This window comes from Perissodus microlepis, chromosome 22 (assembly GCF_051167445.1).
Source record: "Perissodus microlepis isolate ML-2025 ecotype Zambia chromosome 22, ASM5116744v1, whole genome shotgun sequence".
NCBI classification, from domain to species: Eukaryota; Metazoa; Chordata; class Actinopteri; order Cichliformes; family Cichlidae; genus Perissodus; species Perissodus microlepis.
Genome location: NC_140481.1, coordinates 9,278,485 through 9,302,066, shown reverse-complemented (window position 1 = coordinate 9,302,066; position 23,582 = coordinate 9,278,485). Strand labels below are relative to the sequence as shown.

General features: G+C 38.9%; 1 protein-coding gene across 7 annotated transcripts in view; it reads left to right on the top strand.

The window, feature by feature from the left end:
* LOC146362544 (receptor-type tyrosine-protein phosphatase U-like) overlaps positions 1–23,582 on the top strand; it is a 252,231-nt gene that overhangs the window by 45,508 nt on the left and 183,141 nt on the right. The window lies entirely within an intron of this gene.

The window sequence follows — 23,582 nt, the reverse complement described above, 5'->3', positions numbered from 1 at the left end:
CGGCAGGTGTTGTCTCTTTTTTTCTTTTGCTGAGAGAGTTTTACTTTATAGCATCTAAAAAACCACCAGGTGTTTTCACTTTTCCTGCTGAACGAGGTGTTTAAATGTGCATAAGCACCATGGTGCATTATATTGCCACCTACTCTGCTCACAGAGTGTTGTGTTTTATGTGACAGAGCTGCTCTAAAAGCTGAACTAGAACTTGCATGTGCCACTTCAGAAGTGAAATGTTAAAAAACTGGGCAAGCGAGCTCTAGAGAACCCTTCACTCGGTGGCTTTGGAACACTACAAACACACTTAAACACTTTTGTGGTGTTGTTTTTAACAATCAGGCCTTTCCAACAGAGATTCCCACATGAATGCAGCTTAGCTATGTTTCTTTCTTCACTTCCCCTCTTCTCCCCGTCTCATTTCTCACTTCAGACATTCTCGCCTCTTAAGCTCACTCGAGCCTTCCTGTCGTAAGCTCTCTTGAGCACCTATCTAGCCTGTTATACATTCGCACTCCCCTCTCCGTGTGTGTGAGTGTGTATGTATCAGTGTCGGTCAAGTTACTTGAAAAAAGTAATCAGTAACTAATTACTGATTACTTCCCCAAAAAAGTAATCCCGTTACTTTACTGATTACTTATTTTCAAAAGTAATTAATTACTTAGTTACTTAGTTACTTTTAAAAACACGATTTACAACATGAATAGGTCATAAAGCAATAGATCTTTCAGCCCAATTCTACTTTTTCTGCATAATCCATCATACAAAATGTAATCAAATGGAAAAGTCTCTTTTTTTTAACTTGTTTTATCAGTTTTAATCTTTTAACTTTATGCATCAAGCAAAAATTAAATTATATGCACACATTCTCTGACTTGAAGAAATTAGTTTAACATTTAAACCTATTTTCTGCACATTCCAGCACATAAAATAAAATATTTTTTTTGTGTTTACACTCAGTCTTTCAAATAGATGCAAGTAAAACACAGCAGAAAATAAATAAAATCAAAGACTAGCGGTCCTGTTGCTCTATTTTCACCTGTAAAGCAGGAGTAGGGTAGACGGAGGTGTACTCTGGTGCAGGTGTGCCGCAGCGGTCAGTGGAAGGATACAGCAGTTTCTCTGTGAATTTCCCATTACGTGGTAGCGCACTCGGTGCTTGTTTAGGGGTTTTTTTTCGCTGTAAAAAGAAGTTTTCTTCCCACGCACAACTGACGTTAATGTTTTTGTCACTTTTTATGGAATCAAACTCAAAATAAGGTCAGTACTTCCATGCTTTAAACGCTGCACGCTCATACTCTCTCCCGCACTCGATATATGATCCATTGTTGATGTGCACACAGCTGTTGTCACGAACGTTGCACTCGCTTACGTCACTGTCATGAGACATTGTCGCAAAAAAATCACGGTTTTAGTAACGCAGCGTTCCTACGGGAAAGTAACGGTAATCTAATTACCGTTTTTGCAATAGTAATCCCTTACTTTACTCGTTACTTGAAAAAAGTAATCAGATTACAGTAACGCGTTACAAGTAACGCGTTACTGCCCATCTCTGGTATGTATGTATGATGGTCTGAGAGTGTTTTTATCATCTGCACAGATAATGAATCCAGTCCTCCTTCAAGGCGTTTTAAATCATACATCATCATATATTGACAGACCTGCATCTTGTTTATTTCCTACATGAGCGAATCCGTCTTGGGTTTGGCTCACAGAAACTTATGTACAAATTCTGCTGTACATGATATCACCGTGCTCTCAAGTGATTGACTGAAGTAGCATTTTGACCGATCAGAATACATATGTTGGAATAAGTTGAAGTCTGACTGTGGTCTGAATACCTTTCTGTACTTTTCAGATTGATGGTACAGACTCTATGCCACTACATTGCCAAATATTGCTGCAGATAAGTGGGATGATTTGCCTTGGTATACAGCAAAACAATTTACAGGACCGGCCGAAAGAATAGGACAAGGATTTCAGGGAAATGACAAAGCCTCCATATTCCCTGGATCACATGTTTTGCATCAGGAGAAGCCCAATCCACACAACACATGTCCAATGAGAATGTCGTGATGGATGTGAAATTTTTTACTGCAAAAGTTATGGCTGATTAACCAATAGAAATATAATAAGTATATAATAATTACATATATCTAACTACATTTACTATATAAATATGGGCCTTTCCTTAGTAACACTTTAGTATTCAGGTGTCTATTTGTTTAGTAAGTGACTGCATGTATGCAACATGCATACTGGAAGACAAAATGTCATTTGGGCATGAAAAGGAGATCTTCTCAGGGAGGAAGAACACTGTGCGCACTGTACATGTATATGGCATTACCTCTGCACTACAGCCACTACAGTATTTTTAATAATCTGTATCAATTTATTCCACTCTTTTTCATAAATATATACTTTGTTTATTTTATTTTCAAAGTATTACTTATGTGCATTTTTGCTTTCTTTTACATGTGATATTTAGGGGAGCTCAGAGCCTAAGAATGTCATTGCTGGGAGTGATGTGCTATTGTTACCTGCATATGACAAATTTGAAAACTTGAAAATGATACACAATAGCACAGCTGGCTCAATCAGAAAAATACATATAGCAGGGATATAGGGTCATACACTATCCACTCTGAAAAGTGTCACCAGAAGTGATGCTTGCTATACCTTTCAATACTACAATTCTGAATTCATGACAGTACAGGTTTTTACTTTTACTTTTGTTTTAAAACGGCGCACACTGCAGTTCTTCAAGCTTTCTACCGAATTTTATTTGTTTAAGTAGAAAAAAAAGACGAAAAATGATTCCCACCCACAATGAATAACTATACCTGGCTCATTGGTTAGCAAGAGAGTAGCTAATTGATTCACAAAGAATTCAAGGTGAAGGAGTTTTAGAGGTTGTTTGCTTCAACAGCATCTGATGTGTTCTGAAATACAAGTTACTATTTTGTTTGAGAAAGCTGTCGCTGCTTTTGCAAAACCAGCAACGTTTCATTGGCTAAGATGTTTTTAATGGCTAATGTAATGAAAATGTTTAAGCTACTCTAAAATAGCAAACATTATACTTAATAGTAACATCAGTAGGCTGCTCAACAACCATTCTAACCATTCATTCATTCAGTCTGTGTAATGTCAACACACTGTGTATAATTACACAGGGTTATCATTTTGTTTTGATATTGAATTACAGTAGGTATTCAGAAATCTACTAATATTGGTAAAAACTACTAAACATCCCAACTCTATTCAGTCATAAATACAAGATATCAAGTATGTAGCTGGTAGAGAAGGCATGTTGCTTTTCTCCTAAACTTAGTACAGAGGACCTCTGTATGTCCAGACAGATGCTGAGTCATTGCATATGTATGTATGCTACAGCAATGAGGTCTCACTGTTGAGTGAGTCTTGTAAGTGACCAGTATGTGCTGACCTTACCTAAAGATCTATTCATGGACTCTGGGAAATTGCAACTGGTGATATATACAATTTTGTTATGTCTTATAGACCAGTCAGTTAAAATAATGGGCAGATTTAAGGGCCTAATGCTTAATGGAATGCGGACGACATGCCCATTTACCTCAACCATAATTATTCAGGTAAGAAGCAAGTAGCTGATAAAATATAGGATCCTCTTAGTGATTCCCGCACTGATAGCAATTATGTAATTTGAACAATTTTCTTGACCTGTGTTTCACCTTTCAGACTACAGGGTGGCTACTTTGCTATTTGTTTTTATCTGCACAGTTTCAAACAGCTGGACGTGGTATTAGAAGTTAAAAATGAAAAGAAACGCTGAATGTCCAATTATACTCAATTTTCTTGTGGAAAAACAGTTAAATTGAACTTTATTAAAAAATAAAATGGTAAAGGATAGCGCTTTCCTTGTGCTTTTAATGAGCGACAACAATTAAGTAGAATATCTTCGTTAAAGAAAAACTAATAGGATTTTAATTATTGTTAGCGTTTTAATTACAGTGCTTTGAATGTAGCATTTGCACTGTTTATAACACTGTTTGCATTGCATTTCTCGGCACAGCTCCTGACGTGATGCCATACATTTCATCATAACGTAACACAGCCAGACTGTTGGCTCCAGGATGATTAAATCTTCCCTGTTTACCCCATGCTCAACCATACATCAATTCCCCATCATTCTTTTCCATTCTGTTTTTTGTTTCATTCCTTTGGTATTTTGTTACTGCAACAATTCAGTTTCCTCAGGGCAATAATGAATGTTTCATTTGATCTCATCCTCCTTTCTTTATTTTCCTCCAAAGTGTCTGCTGCATTCTTTTACTCTCCAAAGGGCTTCGCAGCATTATAGAGCTGCTGCTACAGAGTCAGCACCTGCTGTGTTCTTAGATCATTGCACGGGTGCTGCCTGGAAGAGCAAGGCTTTGGCCTGGTAGACACTAATGACTGTCTGGGGGAAAATACTTTGAGTCCCGTGCAATTGTGTAGAGCAAAATAAAACACGTAGCATTGCATCATATAAGACTCAAGCAATGTCTTATTAAGCTCTCCTATTTAAACAGGAGAGCTTAAGGTGAACATGAAACATCACCTGCCTAATTTACACTATGGAGCCTGGGTTCTCTGGACTTATTTTTTTCGATAACATCTATTTTAATATGATATAATACAGAATATGACATGACCAGATTGGTTGGCTGATGCTAACCGTCCTACACTGGTTTATGGTATTAAAAGAAGTCCATTATTTCATTTATCAAAATATGTAATGAGCAGTAAATTTTAGAAAGATTTGGAAATAAAAAAACCCTCTTCACTCTACTAAACTCTATGCTGTAATGAAAACACAGATGTTTATGTTATCTCCAAGACTAAATCTTTGATCTTTCTCTATTAAGAAGTCTTGAAATTTAGAGACTAATCTACTTCGATACCAGTATGTTGGTCGGCCTGAATTATCCACAGGGGACGACAGGTTCTATATCAATTACATGACTGGTAGAAAAGTAAATGGCAATTCCCCCTACACTTCCCAGTCAAAACATTTCATTTTGTCTTTGGAGAGCAGAGAGCTTTGCTCTGTAAATCTCATCACAGGACATTTTATCCTGAAATGAGAAATGCCTTTGAAAGAGCCTGCTCATGCAAAACGGCTGTGATCAGACAGGAGTGCATTGTAATTTTAAAATCACAAGTATTTTGTCTTTAATGGGATCAAGTGACAGACATATGTACTGAGACCATCACCAATATGATGTGGAGAAATCGAGTTAAATGGATTATTCCAAAGTATTGCTCTTTTGCTCTTGAGCTAGACGAAAGTTTCAGTACTTTTTGGAATACCGCTGCATGTTTGCCAGCTGAAATGCATTTATTTCTGTGCAGCAAGTATCCTACTTCAATTCTGTCTTTCCTGTGCTCATTAAATTTGCCATTTAATGTCATTTAATAGCAGCCCAGAGAGGGGGGAAAAAGCAGTTAATGATTGTTTTCACAATTTACAGAAGACAGATTGTGCTGATATGAGGAAAAAATATAAAGAACAGCCTGGAGGCTTATGTTTATCTCACTCCATCCATTATGTTACTGCATCATTTTCCACAAAAATGGAAGTTCAAAGTATTTTCACTTGCACAGAGTCAGATGTGAGAAGTGCAAAGAAAGCCTGATAAAGTAAACACTTCCTTGTTATCTTTTCATGCCTGTTTGTACAGAAACTCGCTTTTACAAAACCGCTCTTTTTTCCATCCCATTTGCTTTTGAATGAAGCCAAGAACACGGTCAATGGCTTCAGTGGAACCACTGCTGGGAGGGTTGGTGGGCTGATTAGCCTTTGTGCTAATGTGCTTTTTCATTACTCTCCAAGATTATCAAAAGCAGCTCTTCTCCAAGCACACGTGTTTCTTGTCCCATGTGTCACCCGTTCATTTGCAAATACAATAGAGGCCTCTCTTCACACTGTGGACACACTCACTTATGCCATATTTGACTGCCATGAGTTTATGCCTTTGGGCACTCACTGAGAGATTAGCAAGACACCAAGGCAGAACAAGAGCTTTTGTGGATAATGAAGATGAAATTCGTGGAAGAACGAAGGAAACAAGGGAATCTGCTATTGAAGGAAAAGCTAAACACCACCAATGGTGATTATGAACGGGGGGAGACAGGAGTAGTGGAAAGACTTGGAGTTATTTTTTGTAGAACCCGAGACCAAAGCAATATTGAAAGCTACCCAGTTCCTTTTCACCCTAGCTCACTCCTTCAATGGTTCAGCGTGCCTGGCTGCTTGTCCTCTCCCCATGATCTGCTCTTGAAGCCACACTCTGCCACACAGAGAGCTGATGGTCATTATCGGCCATGAGTGCTCCGCAGGGTTTCGTGAGTCCTTTCTAACCATCTCCATGCATCAGTGTTTCAGTAATGCTTGGTTCTCATAGCTTCTCTGACTCCGAAGTTCCCTGGAGCTTTTCTGATGATGCGCAGCTCTTTCTGAAAAAACAAAAACAAAACCCATACACATTGATGTGTTTTCAGGACAATGACATGTAATGGCTTAAGTTATTGATGTTAACTGATGCTGTTAAAGCAAGCGGATAATAGTGTTATCATTTTTCTCAGCTATATTATTTTTGTTGTCACAGTAACAAGTATCTACTATACAAAGCTAAAGTAGTATAGGAAAATTTGGTTAATGAGTTTCATGAATCAATTTGATTAATTACACTGTAAACTTTTAAACTCTAATTTCTTAAATGTACATATAGCACTGTCCTGGTTCTGTTATTTGCTTGGTATTTTTAACATTTATATTGAAAATAATAATCAGAAATAATAAGAAATAATAGATAATCAAAAATGTCTTTTAATCCAGTTATTGCAACCAAAAAATTCAATAAAATACCAACAAAAAACAAAACAAGATACTGTGCTTTTATATAGTGACTCAGACTCCTGATTCTACCAGTATCCAGACTACTGCACTGTGAATGAATACAGTGTTATTCAGTCCCTTGGTATTAACTGCAGTAGTGTAGTGCATAGATCACTCAAACATTACCAAAACGCTCATCAGCAGTTTTTGGGAGACCTCCACAGAGGTTTCACAGGCTGGTAATGAACTGGGTTGTTGTCATGGATTACTATAACCAGAGTCGCTGCATCAGCTCAGATCTGGTTAAACAGACTTTTCCTGAATGAACGAGACAGAGTGATCACAAACTAATCCATTAACTCACAAGATGATTTTATGACAAATCATCTCCCCAATTCATCATCATTATCTTCAACAGAAAGACGGTTTATACTAGTTCTGGTTCTGGAAATCGTCATATAATAATTTTATCTCTTTAACCGTCACCCAACAATTTTTGATGTGTAGGAATAATGTTTGTTATGTTTGAAAGCTTGGATTATTTTAGTTACAACTCTGTATTTTTGTAGCTGTTCTGAGTGCAAACTACATATGGGTAGGTATAACCGGATAATATGTGTTCTAGACAATAGCTAGTTCTGAGGCTACTGAACCCAAGTGACCAATAGAGAGATGGTTATGTGCAGAGGAGAGATAGTGGATATAGTGGACAAAGGATGCTTAACATTGAGTTGAACGGCAAGAGAAAAGAAGGAGGAAAGCAATAATTTTAAACCAAGTGGGCTAATTCTAGAATTGAAAATCACAGTGTGACGTTCATGTTGAATTACTTTCTATTCCCAAGTTTTACATTTGAGCCAAAACCTTTGCTGTCTTATCTGTATTGGGAGCCTTGTACTTAAAAAAAAGTAATCAGTTGAATGTTGGAGGTTGAAACTCTGAGTACTCCTACATTTGGGAGGGACAAATAAAGAGTTCAATACAGCAAAACTGCTCATGGTCAGTTCTAATTTAATTGAAGTATAATGAAGTGATAATTGTGGCTCTTCTTCATACACTGACATTTGCTCCTCAATGCAAGTGAACGGGATGCGCCAAGTTTTGACCTGCCAGCATCTTTATTATGGTGACAACAAAGTGAGCTTGCACATTTGTTTCTAGTAATATTAGATGTTGTATTCTAACTTTCAAAAGGCTGACGTACAGCAGCATATTCATCTCAAAAGGTTCAACCATTTTTCTACATGATCTTATCACACATGGTCTTCGCTTCTACCAGCTCATGTCACTTACCCAACAATTAATCCTGTCCTTTTTCATCAGTTCTGAAATCTTCATTAACTTCATCCCTTTTAAATGAGAAAGACTTTGTCATATTGTCTCTTTACAATTCAAAGCATTGTATCAAAAAAAAAAGGGAAAGAAATCAAATATCTCAGAATAACACACTGTCTGTAGTTTAAGAACATAGCAGTCTGTCTCAGGTACCGAGGTGAACGCCGCTTATTAGCTGCTAGCTTATAAACTGTTAGCTAAGGTTGCATTTACTAATGAACCACTTTTTCTCCTTAATTTACAAGGTTTTCAACAGGAAGTTCAGGCAAATAAAATTTTAAAACTGAAATGTACAAAACACAGTAAAATCATATATACCACTGAAGGAGAGTTGCTTTGTTGACATTTCACTAAAATGACTTGAAAAATGGGAAATCTAAAGAAAATTAGAATACTTACTCTGATACAGGCAATGCTGGTAACAGTCTACAGTGATGAATGAAGAGCCCCCTTACACCCGGTGTTTCTCTCTTTTTAATGAGTCTTCAGTCCCGGTCACATTTCAAAACCAAACAACTGCAGAGAAGTGGGCAGGCGTCCATATTTATCAGGAAATGACCTCAATAATGAAGTCTTTATTAGAAGAAAAAAAACCAATTAAAATCTAGATAAAAAGGTCAGTTGACTGTCATTAAAACTTACAGCTTATTCAGATTTTTTAAATGAACAATAATATTTTTTATTTTCAGGAATCAAAATCTTCTAAAAATGTCTGCCACATAATTTAAATATATGAGTAAAATTAAATGAGTAAAATCAATTTAATTAGCTGGTACTTAATATTCAAAATAGTTGAAGTTGATCAAAAACAAAAAGTTGAACTTACTCAAATGGAAGAAAATGTCTGATAAAAAACAGTTCTGTTGTCTCAAATAGAAACGTAGTTTGAGCGTTTGTTTACAGTGCTGTAATCTTGATGAGCCAGAAGCTCAGGCCACAGACTCCACTAAAAGATCAGTTCCCAAATTTTTTTTGTACTCTTTATGATGATTACTTCAACCACGCAGCTCTGGCTGTGAACACAGCAGCCCCACCTGCCTTCCGTTGAAACCCCATGATTGTAAGGAGCAGCAAAAGAGAATCAAGTTGGCTTAAAGAGGCATGGCCTTAATGGAGGAAGAGCTAAAACAGTGTGTGACACACAGTGGACAAAGGCTCAGAATAAGATAAATATGGATTATTTTTTAACTGGAATTTGACATTGAGTATAATGGGCCCTTTAGGCCGTCATTGGACTAATTGCTTTTTCATTTAAGAGAACGCTGCTTTGTGTCACAAAGCCAGATGAAAAAGGCAACGAGGGGAGTGGACTAATTTAAAAATCTGGACCCAGGCAAACAAACCATGCATCAACTGAGACTTGGCAGAACATGGTTTGGGAGACAAAACTGATTTCAGCTTGTGTCACTGGGATTGAAGCAATCAGGGAAAGCAGTGGTATCTATAAAACTGACATGTAATATGTTTTACATGTCGCACCTCATTCAGTCAACTAGATAAAATGAGTTGCTACCTACAAGAGAGGCCAAAGCAATGGTCAATGCACCCAAATCCCCAAAACATTTTCTGTGTGGTCCCACACAATTACTCAGATGATGGCATTATCAGCAAATGTATCTATCCATCTTCACACCGTAGTTGTAATTACCACTATAAAGCGAATGTTTTCTTAGTCGTTAGCTTGATACAATGTTAATACTCTGTATGGAGTGTGAGAGTTATTTCGAATGAGAGGCCACTCTCTGTGTTCTGCCTGCTGACATAGCTGGCCTGATCAGTGGAAGACATATGGATTTTTCAGTTCATGACATTTTTCTTATACTGCCTGCTGAGGGAGTTTGCTGGCAGCACGCCCACTACCTCACCTTGAAAGGACGCAGTGTCTACAAATGCGCACCAGTATCAGCTGATGTATCATGACCCAATTTTTTTATCAGTTGTGACAAACTTGAAATTATAACTCTATAAAATCATTACAGTTTGATGACATTAAACGGCCACTGGCAGTAAGCGACGTTCTCTGGAAGCCTGAACCACACAATAACCTCACTTTCAAACAAATTATTGCAGTCTGTTGACCCCAGAACTAAAGGTTATGTGGTGTGAACATGCTGTGATTGAAGATTAGCTTAAGCTTACACTGTTTTTCTTCTGTTTTAAACTGTTTTCTCACTTTGTTATGTGAAAGTATCTCGTGTTGAAAAGGTCAGATGCCAAATTGTACATTTTAAAGAGCAAAACGAAATGTCTTCTTGGCCACCTTGCCTGGATGCAATGTAAAGTACTGACAGCTGTTTGAGAGCGATGTTAAATGAAGAATGGATCTGGGCTGTCAGGGGGTCTCAGTGGTCCACACCAGGAGAGAGAGAGCTTTAAAATATTATCTGAACAGCGACTTAAGTGTCATAATGGCCATTAACACATCACAAGATTGCATTCCTTGCTTAATGTTCCAAAGACATTAGGCATAGGCTTATGCACATGGTTGCCAATGTGTACTATATCCCCATCCACATAAAGGTGTACACACACACACACACACACACACACACACACACACACACACACACACACACACACGGGTTCTAGTTAGCCTCCACCAAGTCCCAGTTGCTCTCTATAGCTCAGCCCAGATGGCCATGTGGGCTGGGGGCACTGGTTTCTATATTGTCCACTATTAATATGCAACACTAATTCCCATCCCTTGTAATACTTTACCCTTGCTCTACACTCATTTAACTCTTCCCCAGTGACCTGACAGGCCTATATATCAGATCTGCACTTTTGCATGAGTTAAGCACCTAATTATCAGCTTATACTGCCCCCTGATGGAGGCTATTATCCGCCATACGGGAGGGTTGTGCAGCACGCCAGAAAAGGGGCAGTGCTGACATTGTCGTTTCGCTGTTGTGGTTTCTGAGGGCCCTTGTGAAGGTGTCAAGGCCAGCCCACTGAACACAAGAGAGGAAGTCGAGCTGGCCCCTGGCTGTGGTAATTACAGGCCCTGCTACAGAAGCTATATCTGAGACATAGTTTTCTTTTATTTTGTTCCGTTTGTGTGTGTCTGTAGCCTGGCTGCAATCGATGTAGTGCTAAAAAGGGGTTATGATGCTGCCTGGAAGGGAACATGAGAGTCAAAAATATTAAGTAATTTAGCGCGAATGTTTGTAATATTTGGATGTTTCAGGCTTTAAGTAACATGCAAGCTAATTTTGAACATTTACACCAGAATATGGGGAGGCTGTGGTTTGATCCATGGCTCCTCTAGTCCCCATGTCCTCGGTCATATATTGACCTCTAAATTGTCCCTGAGGTGTGGATCTGACTGTGTGTGTAGGATTGTTCAAAGAACTCAATCAAAGCACTATATGAATGGGTCAATATGGTAAAAAGTACTTTAGTTAAAGTAGAAAGATGCAATAATAGTATCAACAATGAAACCACTGCGCAGCACTACCTCGTACTGCCAACCACGCCACACCCAAAGATGCTCAGCTGGAACTGATCAGAGAATTTTGGAAACTGGTTCAGTGCCTTGGTGTTCTTGGAGCTTTGCATTATAAAGAGATGATCCATATTTTAGATAGTGTTACCGATCAGTGTATTTCTTTTGTGGCTCTTGAGCAATGAGATGCTTAAAATGACTGCTTCACACTGCTACACACTTTGTCAAGATACCAGAGGGTTCAGAACCAGAACGCCTTTTTATTTATTTATTTTTTCAAAATGTCATCCTAAATATTTTAGTATCTCAATTTTTGTACAACATGACGGATTTATTGTGACCATGTGGAGTTGTATGGGTAATGGATGTTTTTTTTCTTGCCCAAGCATCAGCTGAAAAAAATTATTTCCAAGGTAAACGCAAACCAGCAGACTGCAGTCTGTTTTCTACTGATTTGATGATCCATTTAAAGTGAAATTAACTACCTCTTCTTTGTTGGTGTGCTATAGATTTATCATTGTGTTGAACTATCATCATCAGTCCTAGATGAGGCTCTTTATAGAATATCTCTGTGTAGAATAATTTAATGTGAACTGTTGTGTTTTTCGAAAGGTGCAATAAAGCTATCTTGCACTAGCTTGTATTAGCTAGTGTGCTTTGTGTAATCGTTTTACAGTTTCCACATAGTGTTGGATAAAAATGCTCAAACAGAAGCTTTTACACTGAGCTGCATAAGCGCCGTATATAAGCATCCAGTTCTGATGAAATTCTGTGTTATTGGGCAGTTATTAGTTTACTTGCTACAATCGTGTTAGAGCGGATTTCATATTTTCCAGTTTCAGAAATTACATTAGGCCTTTGAACCATCATTCTAGGTACAGGACCATGATTTGATCCTTCTCACGTCAGTGTGGACTGTCATTGTGGGAAAGCTTGAAACTTGAAAAAAATCTGGGGACTGTAATTTTACACACCTTCTCCTTTCTTTATTGAGCTCGTGGCCAATACATAGTGGCAGCTTTGCACAATACCACAGATATTCTGCCCATCCTGACCTTCCCTGCTCAATACAATCTTGTAGTCTCAACCTTCGAACCTCTCCTGTTTTCCCCATGTTTTTAGAGCAGTTATATGATGCTGCCTTTGTGCGAGCCACCTCCTTGTGTTGAAGAGAACATTTTCACCTTGGTGAAATCTGTATTTTTCCTCCAGTGTCAAACCCAAATAAAACAACTTGTGAAAGAAGAAGAAGCTCTGCTTGCGACTGAAAAGAAATGCAATAAATAACACCGTTGCTCAGCCAGTTTGACGGCCTTTTAGTCTGATTTGACCTAAAGCTTATGGTGAGTGTATGAAAAATATTGCTGTGTGAGGCATTTAATTGACTTGTGCTGCTGGTGATTTTGTAATGATTCCATAGTTACTTGTCAACACAGTTGTCTATGTTAAAATACTCCAAGTGAAAGGTTTTCAGAGCAAAAGGCATGAAACTAGTGTTTAATGATATTTAATTCATATATAGTTTAGATATACAGGCTGGGACAAGTTGCTACCCTGTGAGTATTCTGCATCCCTTTGCTTCACGGTTAGGTTTGTCAGTGGCAAAAATGCTCAGCACAAGACTTCAAAGATTACATTTTCTAGCCAGTGATTGATATCATGGTGAGTATGTCCATATGCAGTCTGTGGCTGAGTAACAGGCTCTTGTTGAATAATGTGCAGCATTTAGATGCTTTTTCATGAGAAAGAACAGTTTCTACTTCTACCTTATGCACAGAATTCAAAGTTACTCTGACAAACTGCAGGCACTTTTTTGCTTTTTAGCTGACAGAGCTGATAAAATACTTCTAAAAACTGAAGAGCAGCTATTTGTACATTTTGGACGTTTGGGTAGGATTTTCCTATCATAATAAAGGACAGCATTCTCATGGCTAAGCCTCTTATTACAAGTGCTCATTTAAATGTGTATGTGCTAAAGGAAGCGCTCCTTATAATGTCATGTAAAGCTTCTTGTTACTCCATAACATTTTCTGTTCCCATGTCTTAGAGTTCTTACATCTGCAGCTGAATGGCATAACCTTTTGCCGCTACAAGAAAGATGCTTGATACATCCTCGGTAAAAGTAGAACGTGAGCGCAAAGACAAAACTGCTTAGAAAAGTGACTAAATGATGCTACCGGAAGGAAAGGATCAAGTGTTCCACAGGGCATCAGAATCAAAGCCCTCTTTTCTCTCCTCTGCATAGTGAGAGGGGAGGTGTGAGCTGTAATTAAGTCGAAGCAAAAGACAGTGCGACTATCTCTGAGGAGCACTGATCTCTTTCATAAAGACGCTCTCATCGCTGTGGTTACTATTATGCCAGTTTAGCATATTGTTTGTGTGTGCAAATGAGTGTATCTGTGGATTTTTTTTATCATGTGCTATTGTTACAACAGCTTTTTTGGGGGGCTTGTATATTTTCCTTAACGATTTGACAGTTTTTTTTTTTAGCACAGCAGCATTTCCGCATATTTGTGATCATTTTAACCTGACAATGGTGCCAGGTGTTTTTTCATCTGTAATCAAGGCTGAATTATTTGGCCTAGATGCAACAGAGTCCTTGAAGTGCCCTACTCAAATCTTCCTATTCATAATTCCTTCTGGCATTAGTAACACATACACATTGTACAAAAGGGATAGGGCTGGTAATTGTTTGAAATTATTTCCAATACAATACACATTAACTTGTTAGAAATATGAATTTGATTGGCCAGTAAAAACACAATGCATCACACAAATGTATTAGTAATGGGTGCATTTCCATCTAGCTTGTAGCTGGTTTGAGTTAGCATTTAAGCTAGCATAATGTAACCCTGGCAATAAAAAGGCAACTTGGTGTTGAGTTTCATCATGACAAACCAAATCTCCTTCCAGTTCTCTCCAAAAGTCAAATGCCTTGCTGACGTTGTAGTTGTTATAACTTTGGGCATGTTCAGATTTGTCCAGAAAGCCTTCACTTGTGTAGTTGGGTGTAGGGTTCTAAATAATTCCTTTGGCTAATATTAGCTAACTTTACCACAGTTGCGAAAACAGATGATCTGCTAGCTACCCCATTTAGCTACATTGTTGCTACATTGTGCTACATTTCCTCTGTACACCACCACAGTGGATTGTAAATCAAGCAATCAGTTTGAGATTCAAGTACATGCTTTCAGCTTTATTTCAAAGACCTTTAAGGCAATTTTGCAGGAACTGTTTAAAAATTACAGCCATTTTTATACATGTCAGTGATTAGTGGGCTTCTTTGATTAATGTCAAGTGGTGCTGTGCTCTTTTGACGCTACAAGGGTGGCGGAGAATTGAGGATTGGGAGGGAGCATATCCTGTCACACCCTCTGAATGTCCATGGAAATTATAAACAGGACAAAAAAACGGACATAGCTTACAGGTCAGAAAAATTGAACCAGTGCAGAAGTGCCTTAAATCTGATTTCTAATTGAAGGCCACCAGGCAATAGCAGTGGTTGCAAAAAGACTTCCGGTGTTATCGAAGTCCATTTAAAAACACATTTCTGACTTTACCTCTTTAAATCCTTCCCAGCTGAATTTATGAGCTCTGTGAATTTATGAACTCTTGTGTCACATTGAATAAAAAAAATCTGCTTTTTTTTGTCACAAAGTACTTACACACAATAATGTCATAATATTCATTGTTGACTCTGACTTTTTGCTAACAGTTTTACTAGTGTGGGCCGCACAGTAAATATTGCTTATATTTAAGAAAAGGGTTTGAATTCTTAATATTTCCTCCTCCACTGATCACCTTAATGAACTGTAAAAGTAATCTGTGAAAATGCTGGTGCAGAAGTTTTTTTTGTAAGGTCTTCACTTTTTAAGGAGCGTCGACACTCTTTGGACCTGATATGCGAAATTACTTGTGGGAGCATACTGTTTGTATAAATGGAAAGAGGTGTGCTTAGGTGTATTGTCTAGCCATGTGCCTATTGGGACAGAGATGGCAGAGAGCCTGTGCAGTGCAGGCCCTGTCTTAGTAATTGGGGTCAGGGCCCTGCAGCTGCTTGTAGAGCCCATGGGACGATCTGCAGCAGTGGCAGTGCAGCAGGAGGGGGGGAGTTGTCATCTAAATCCCTGCATCTCTTCGCTTGGTATTCTGGGCACATTTCCTTTTCTACTTGATTTTTCTTTTTGGGTACAGTGTTTAATAAATAAATAAATAAATAAATAGTAAAAAAAAATTTTAAAAAAATCCTGCTATTGTGGCCAACCACCCGCTGTGATTAGCAGGCCTGGGCGCATAAAATATTCTGCAGCCAGTATTAAAAAAAAAGCAACCTGCCAAAAAATAATCTTCCAAATCAGTGCTGGTGCAGTAGAAATCTTTGCTCATTTGTCGTTTCACATGACTGAGTTCATCCTTGTTCATAAACAAGTGTTTATTTTTAATCAATTGATTGTATGGAAATCGACATCGGAGCTGTTGGGCGGTTGGTTGTTGTAACATCGTGCACCATCTTATGTAAATAAATCTATGCATGTGATGACATAAGTGCAAACAGCATTCAGCGGATAGGTGCAGGCTATGTTTGCAGCCACTGCAGTTGAAGTCTTAAAGATTAGATGGGTTTGATTCTCAAGTGGAGCCACGCCTTCTCTTAACAGTGTTACATTCTTACCATTGATTAAAATGCACCTTCTAATTGGCGTGGAAGAATCCAAGCACAAAGCAGGAACACATCACTAATACACAGATATGTAAAGCGTTCAACAAATGCAAATGCACTCTTTAAATTAATATTCTTGGTGCGGGGCACGAAAAAGATTTGACATTACCACTTAAAGCAGCTTTACACTCGAAGGGGAAACAGTGTCTCCTCCAGCGCTCCAGATTAAATTTTCATATGTAACAGTAGATGAGAGTATGTGTCATTTTCCTCCGTTCTCCATCAGTTTAAAAGAGCCGGCGCTGTAATGCAGGTGCTGAAGTATAAGCCCTCCGTCTTCTTAATTAGCGCGATTTGAGCCTCATCGGACAAGGTCTGTTTTTATTCATCAACCTCTATTCATGCAACCCTCTCCTCATGTCATCTCTAACAATGGCATTAACAGACTAAGCAGTTCCGATAGGTTTTAGGGCGCAGCTTCAGATTGCAGGAGATGGAGTTCTGTAACTGATGTCTCTGTGGAGAGTGTGGAGGAGAAGGACAGATTAAATGAGAAATGAAAGGAGTGTCTGGCCTAATGAAAAGTATCTGCTTTGTCCACAGTCTGTGCTTTGTCACTCTCTTCTCCTACCTAAATAAACTGTTGGCAGAAAATTTATACAGCTTCTCCATGCTGACAAAGGATGTTGTATATCTCCCAGCCACAACCGTTTCTCCCTCTCTATCTATCTGTTTTTCTAGTCGGTTGTTGGTGCATCATGGGGCCATTCCTTTAATCTCGCAGTGCACGGGCCGTTTCGTCTGTGCTGCAGTGTCAGTTCAGGTTAGAGTGATTCAGCTAATCTTCAGTGGAAACATTATTCTTCTTTTTCTGCCCAGGAATTTAGCCAAATTTAAAGCACATTAGGTAATCAATGTCCTTTATCAACCTTTAACAGGAGCTGCAGTTCTTTTGTGCAAATCACTGAGCTGTGTGTATCAACAGCTCCTTCAGTCCTTGCAGGCAGACTATTCTTACTTTGTGCTATGGGGTTCAAAAAAATAGCCATTACCTTCTCAAAGATATTAGATGATCTAAGAAAGCCTTGGCTTCTCTGTGTTGCAGTTAGTGACCGGACCCATCATGGACCAGCAATGAAACAATTTCACACAACAGCATATGCCCTGCAGTGCCAATCTTGCCATCCGCTCCCAACCCAAGCGGGAAAAGTGCAGCACTCAGTTAGAGGGAAATTAGATTTTTGCCATTCATTGCTTTGCTCATCGTGACTTCAGTCCAGTGCTGTGAGTCATAATATGTTAGGTTGGAAGAAGAAGTTTAGCAAAATATGGATGATGAAGTGCTTAAGAAATGTGGACGCGGCATCGAAGAGACATGGGTGGTCCTCATTTAATGGAGACTTCTGGCCTGGTTTGTCTCAGGCTGGGCAGCCATATCACCATTACCAGATAATTTGCTCTACATTTACTGTCTTGTAAAGGTCACAAGAGCGCAGCGGTTTAGCTCATCAGTCATAACGTGATTGGATGCCACTAGTCAATGCCTCCATCATGATAAATGATGATAAATGCACCTGTAGCTTCCTCAAGTATATTTTGATTGATCTCTTTTCTCATATGCAGCTTTATACAGCTTTGTGCTCTAAAGAAATCACCCACTTGATTCTGCCACATGTATGTTTTTAGTTAATATACATTGACACACCCTTAGTGACTTATTTGCATGTCAATACAGCTACACAAGTCTTTAGATCTGTTAGTGGGTGGAAAGGCAAAGAAAAATGATTTCACTGTGTTGTATTTGTGTGATTTGCCTTTTAATTCTTTATTAGATTACTTGGAAACCATAAATGGCAGTGATAAGTCAGTCATCATCAACTTCGTCATCATTATAGTGATGATAATGGGCCCTGTACACTCTAAGAATTAAGGGAATACTTTTTTGACAGTTTTTTTTACTCTGCATTTGGTCAGGGTCAGTGTCACTACAGCCTACAGAGACTGCACAAATAGTTCTACTCCCCCAGGATGGCTCATCAATATATGCCATTGCCAGAAGCAAGACCGGTATCTGCTCCTTTGTGCAAGGAGGAACATGCTGAGCACTGCCAGAGCCATACAAATGTACCTCCAGCAGGCACTAGTGTGACTCTAATGGGCCTCTAATGGGCCCTGTGCTCAGTGCCAGGAACCAGGGCAACATATTTGCTACAGAATTAGCTGGTCCACCGCTGGTGCCCTGTGCTTTTTACATATGTGAGTATGTTCACCCTGAACACATGCGACAGACGTGAAAGTGTCTGGAGAAGTTGTCGAGAATGTTGACGGTTTGGCTGTAGGTCAGTGGTGGTATTCATGGAGGGACACAGACATTTATAGGAGCCCCCATGCTGTTTTGGTCTCTGTGATGCTGCCAGGTTGCAGCTCAGACTGTCCAGGAGGTCAGTGATGCCATGGTCCAGATCATCACCCACAATGTCACTGCTTTCTTAAGGTTTTGAAAAAGGAGTGATGAGCTTAAGCTCAATCTGTCTGAGAAACTAACATAGATACCAAGTAATGAGTGCTTTATTATCCTTTTTGACTTTAACAGGGACCTTGATTGCAAAATGAATAAAATGTTGCGTTCAGTAACACTTACAACAAGTGATTGAGACATTAAACACATCAGGAAAGTGTTTGCTGAGATCATAAATCAGTGGAGCCAGAGGGTTTGTTTTGTTATAGAAAATCTCACTTGTTGCAACCAGAATAGGCACTGCTGGCTGTAGGTGCTTTAATACACTAATGCATTGGCTTGACTTTTGTGGCCTGAAAGCTGCATCCATCATAATAAGTTAATGTTTATCCATATAATCTCTGTTCCATATTCATTATACGTAAGTACCACAGTCAGGAAATGTGGAAAAGTAGCTATGTGGTTAAATTTTTTTCACTCCATATTCTCTCATCAAACTCAGTTCTTTCTCATTTGTCCTCCGTATTAGTTTCCTGAGGACAAATGTGCTACATCGCAAGACTGATCCATTATTTTTCTTTTCAGTAGGAGGAACAGATGTCTTTGAAAAATGTATGGTGTTTTTAGAACTTTGGACTTGTCCAATTATATGGAGACTGACGGGTCTAACCACAAAAATTATAATATGTATGTAGAAGGACTTTATGCCAGTGGTCATAAAGTATTAACCAAATGTTGTAGCTGCATTTTGTTGCAGCTACAAATTGCCAAAAAAGTAAAGTGTAAATTTTTCAATCAACAATTTAACAGCTCAACAATCAACATAAAATAAAATCTTAAAAACAAAATGCTAACTCATCTGAATCTTAACACTTGGGGCCCTGAATGCATTCAACATTCAACACATCACACAGCAATGAACTCGCAAAGCTGTAAATGACTCATTGTCATGGAATTAAAGATTATCTTAATATCAGGGCTGTAACGTGCAACTTTTCATCTAGACACAGGAGAATAAGGTGGGACCAATAGGTGGATTTCATATAGTTTAGGCTTGAGAAAACATGCTGGGACAAGTTGACCTGAAGATATACAAGACACCAAATGCATACTTCTGCGTGGTCATATAACTGTCGTAATTAATATTCCATGTTTCAAACACAAGTTTGTCAGGTTTATAGTTTTTTAATATTGCTCTACTTGTGGCTTTCTGAGATGCAATCTCTTCAAGCTCCGCTGTCAGACTTTTGAACTTCGACACTCAGAAGTATTTGTCAGGCAGTTCAATTTCAAGGTCTCCTTTAAATACAGGCATACAGTGACATCTTTAACAGGGATGAGTCATCATCCAGAGGTATGTCAGAGAAACACATGCAGTTTAAATTCCAATGGTGGCACTTTGAAAATAATTAAAACTGTGACTGTGTCCTCTTTGAACTCTCTCAGGGAGGGGAAGTGCAAGAGCTTGCCTCTCTGTACATCTTTGGTGAACACTGTCAACTTATGCTCAAACGCTAACACATCTTTCAGCATCTGCAGAGCTATTTTTCCTTTTCTCCGGAGACTTTTGTTCTGTGTGTTCGGTGTGTTTAGATAACTCTTCATGTCCACTGTGAAGCTTGTTTTTTTTCAGACAAGTTAGATCCCTTAGTTGCTGGTTGTTGATGCATGTAGGTCAGTGCTTTGCTATGCATAAAAGTTTTGAGCTGTCTAGACAGCTACTGGACTTGATGTGCAGCAGCAGATCTGAATACACATTGTTGGGTCATCTAGCAATGGGCACAACTGATGGTGGTGTAAACCATTATTTTATTCACAATCTGGATGATGAGGCTCATCACCTCCGCACTCTGGACGGGATGTTTGCACACACAGGGCTTCTTGGTGTATGAAACGTGAGCAGTTTTTGAGCCAGTGACTTCTGCAATAAACTCACAAAACCCTTCTGTGTTCCTTTATAGTGGCTGCCCCATCTGCAGCTATTGACACCATGTGGCTGGTGTTTATTCCTTTGGCTTTTAAACAGCCTCACAAATGTCCTCTCCCCATACATCCGCTGCACATCATAGTTCACATCTTTGCACAGCAGTGCTGTCTGTTCAGTATCATTCAGGTCCATTGACTCATCACAGGCAAATGCAGTGTGCTTGTTCTGGAAATTTCTCAGCACCACTCCAGCTAGCAGCATTGTTTTCCACTGCCATCTTTTTTTTTTCTTGGATTTGAAACCCATAGCTGGACAGCTATTTAGCCTATGTTTACGGCTATAATACACAATTTAGTTGACCATTTAGGTTACACATTTTTACAACTGCAGGAAAAAAATCATTTCTAAAAAATCCCTCCGTATTGATATTCTTATAATTTATCTGTCGAAGTCAAAGGAAGTCACAAGAGATAAGCCAAAGAGCTGCGTATTCACGACCTCTGGATTGAGACATTTTTTAAGTGGGATCACTTGTTAATTTAATTCTGTTTTCAAAAAGGTCGAATGTGCATGTGGGCGGGTGTGTGCTCAGGCTGTTGTGCACTGAAACTATTGTCGTCATTTAAGTATAAAAAACCTTGGTTAAAGTGAATTTATATGCTGCCCATGCTAGATTTTTATTTATTTAAGCTGCTAAATCTTCCTGGTAAAATGTACTGAGTGTACAAAAGTCCCAGAAACTGTTGAATTTACATTTACAGATTTGATCATTACCGTTCTGGACATAAAATGAAACCATTTTGGTCTCTGAGCCATTTGTCATAATTAAATTATTCACTCTTGAATTCTGGCCCAAAACAGGTCACAGTGACCTTAATCTTTGACTATCCTTGAGTGCAAGAGGACAATTGTGCCAAATGTAATTATATCCCTTCCAAGCATTGCCTGATAAATCATATTTACAAAAAGTAAGATGGAAAGGGCTGACACACAGGTACAAAAACACTCAAAGGCAAGAAAACAAAGAGGAAAAAAGAAGAAATAGCACAAAAAATATCTTTATTGTTAATGTGTTTTATTCCCCCTAGCTTTTTAGTGTTTTAAAACTGGCACAAAGGTTGTTCTTTTCCCAGGTAATATTGAATGTCATGGGCTGACTGTGTAAAACAGCCAACACAGTTCGATTCTAAAACAATGCTTTCTTTCTAGATTATGTCTCTCACACACTTCATTTCCCCTTTACTACAGTAACACCAGTTTATTGGAGAATACCATGTGTATATGTGAAATATTCTAGTTAAAGGTATCATGCAGTGTTTCTGGTTACCAGTTTTATTATCAAATGTTTAGTTTTCTTTGGCTCATGTACAAGAATGGACGTTACAGCATGCAGGTAGCATTAATAAAAATCTGGCATTGCTAGTGTGTAAAAAGACATCACGTTACAGAAAAGCTGAGAAAAAAAGCAGCTCCAAGTGAACAATTCGTGATATTTAACATTTAATAAGACGACACAGAAACAAAGTTCTATGAAAAGGTATAACAGATTTACACATATTGGGTGCCATGTTCTTTGGCATTGTTGTCAGAAACCTATGTCGATCAAACAGCTGACAAAGATGATTGTGTGTCTGTCATACTGTGTGCTTTAGTTTTCTTTGGCCCTCTCTTGCACTGCCTCCAATCTTCCTCGTTGAGGCCTGTGAGAATGCAGTTGCAGTGCTTGTAAGAGTCTCCTGCTGGATGAGTATTGATGAGCTGTATTGCCCCCGTCCCCCCACTAAACTTGTCAGGTCTGATACATTGCCTACAAATGCTTAAATGGAAGTGGCAGAGCAGTGGCATAGCTTTATCTGATAGTTTTGAATGATCAGAATGATAGTTTTGGTCAGGCTGAACTAGTCCAGATGACAACAATAGCAGTTCCTTTTTTTTCCAGTTTCAGTTCCTTGAAACTGAAAAAAGAGCAGCAATTCAGTTAATCTGGAAAGACGGCGGCAACAGTGTTGTTTTAATGGGGGTTTCAGTTCTATTTAAAGTTCATGTTCTTCAAACGAGCAGTGAAGGGCAATCTCACAGTTTGGCAGCCATCCATACTAGCTGGGATTTATGTTGGTGAGAAAAAGTCGCCACTCTGCCCTGTGCTGTGTAATCACTGTTATCCATGTAAGAGTAATTGCAAATGAATGTCCTTGTTAAATCTGTATATAGATGATTTAAGTGTGAGAACTGCACAGCTTGGAACAGTGTGCTCAATCGAAAACCTTCACATTTCTTTGATTACCTCTTGGCGTTTTACACTGTACGGCATCTGAGATGAAGAAAAGTCTTGTTTCCATGAATCCTCTTGTTCTACATGCTGTGCACCACATCTGATTTGTTCTCATTGTCCTCACCCCTCTTTGGCTTTGCTCTTTCCCTCTCCTCTTTCAGTACGAGGGCTCTTCACCCCGCTCACGTTTTCTGTCTCGCCCCTCTAATTTATTTCTCCCTCTCCAGAATAAATACTGTGTAAGAGGCTTGTGTTTTCCTCCCGCTCCATCACAACGTATTTATGATGGGCCTGCTGTGTGGGCTATTAGTCAGGGTCGTGTGTTCACTGTAGAAGTGTGCTAAGTTGGACAGTCATACCCGGGGTCCTTCACAGCCACTCTGGTTTGCACCTTCCTCCATTAATCTCACTACACTGCCTCTCCTAGCTGTCTCACTGCAACTCAGAGCTCAACTCAGAGTTATGCGCCGCCTGTTACTTCCTGACATTAACCCTACACATGCCTGCTAATTCAGTTAACACTTTCTGTGGATGCTAAACGCATAGTAAATCCAAAACACATTATTCGTCTTTTAGGGTAGCCATTGCCCCAAAAGAGTGTCCTATTTGCTACCTTATTGCTCTGATTAAAAAGT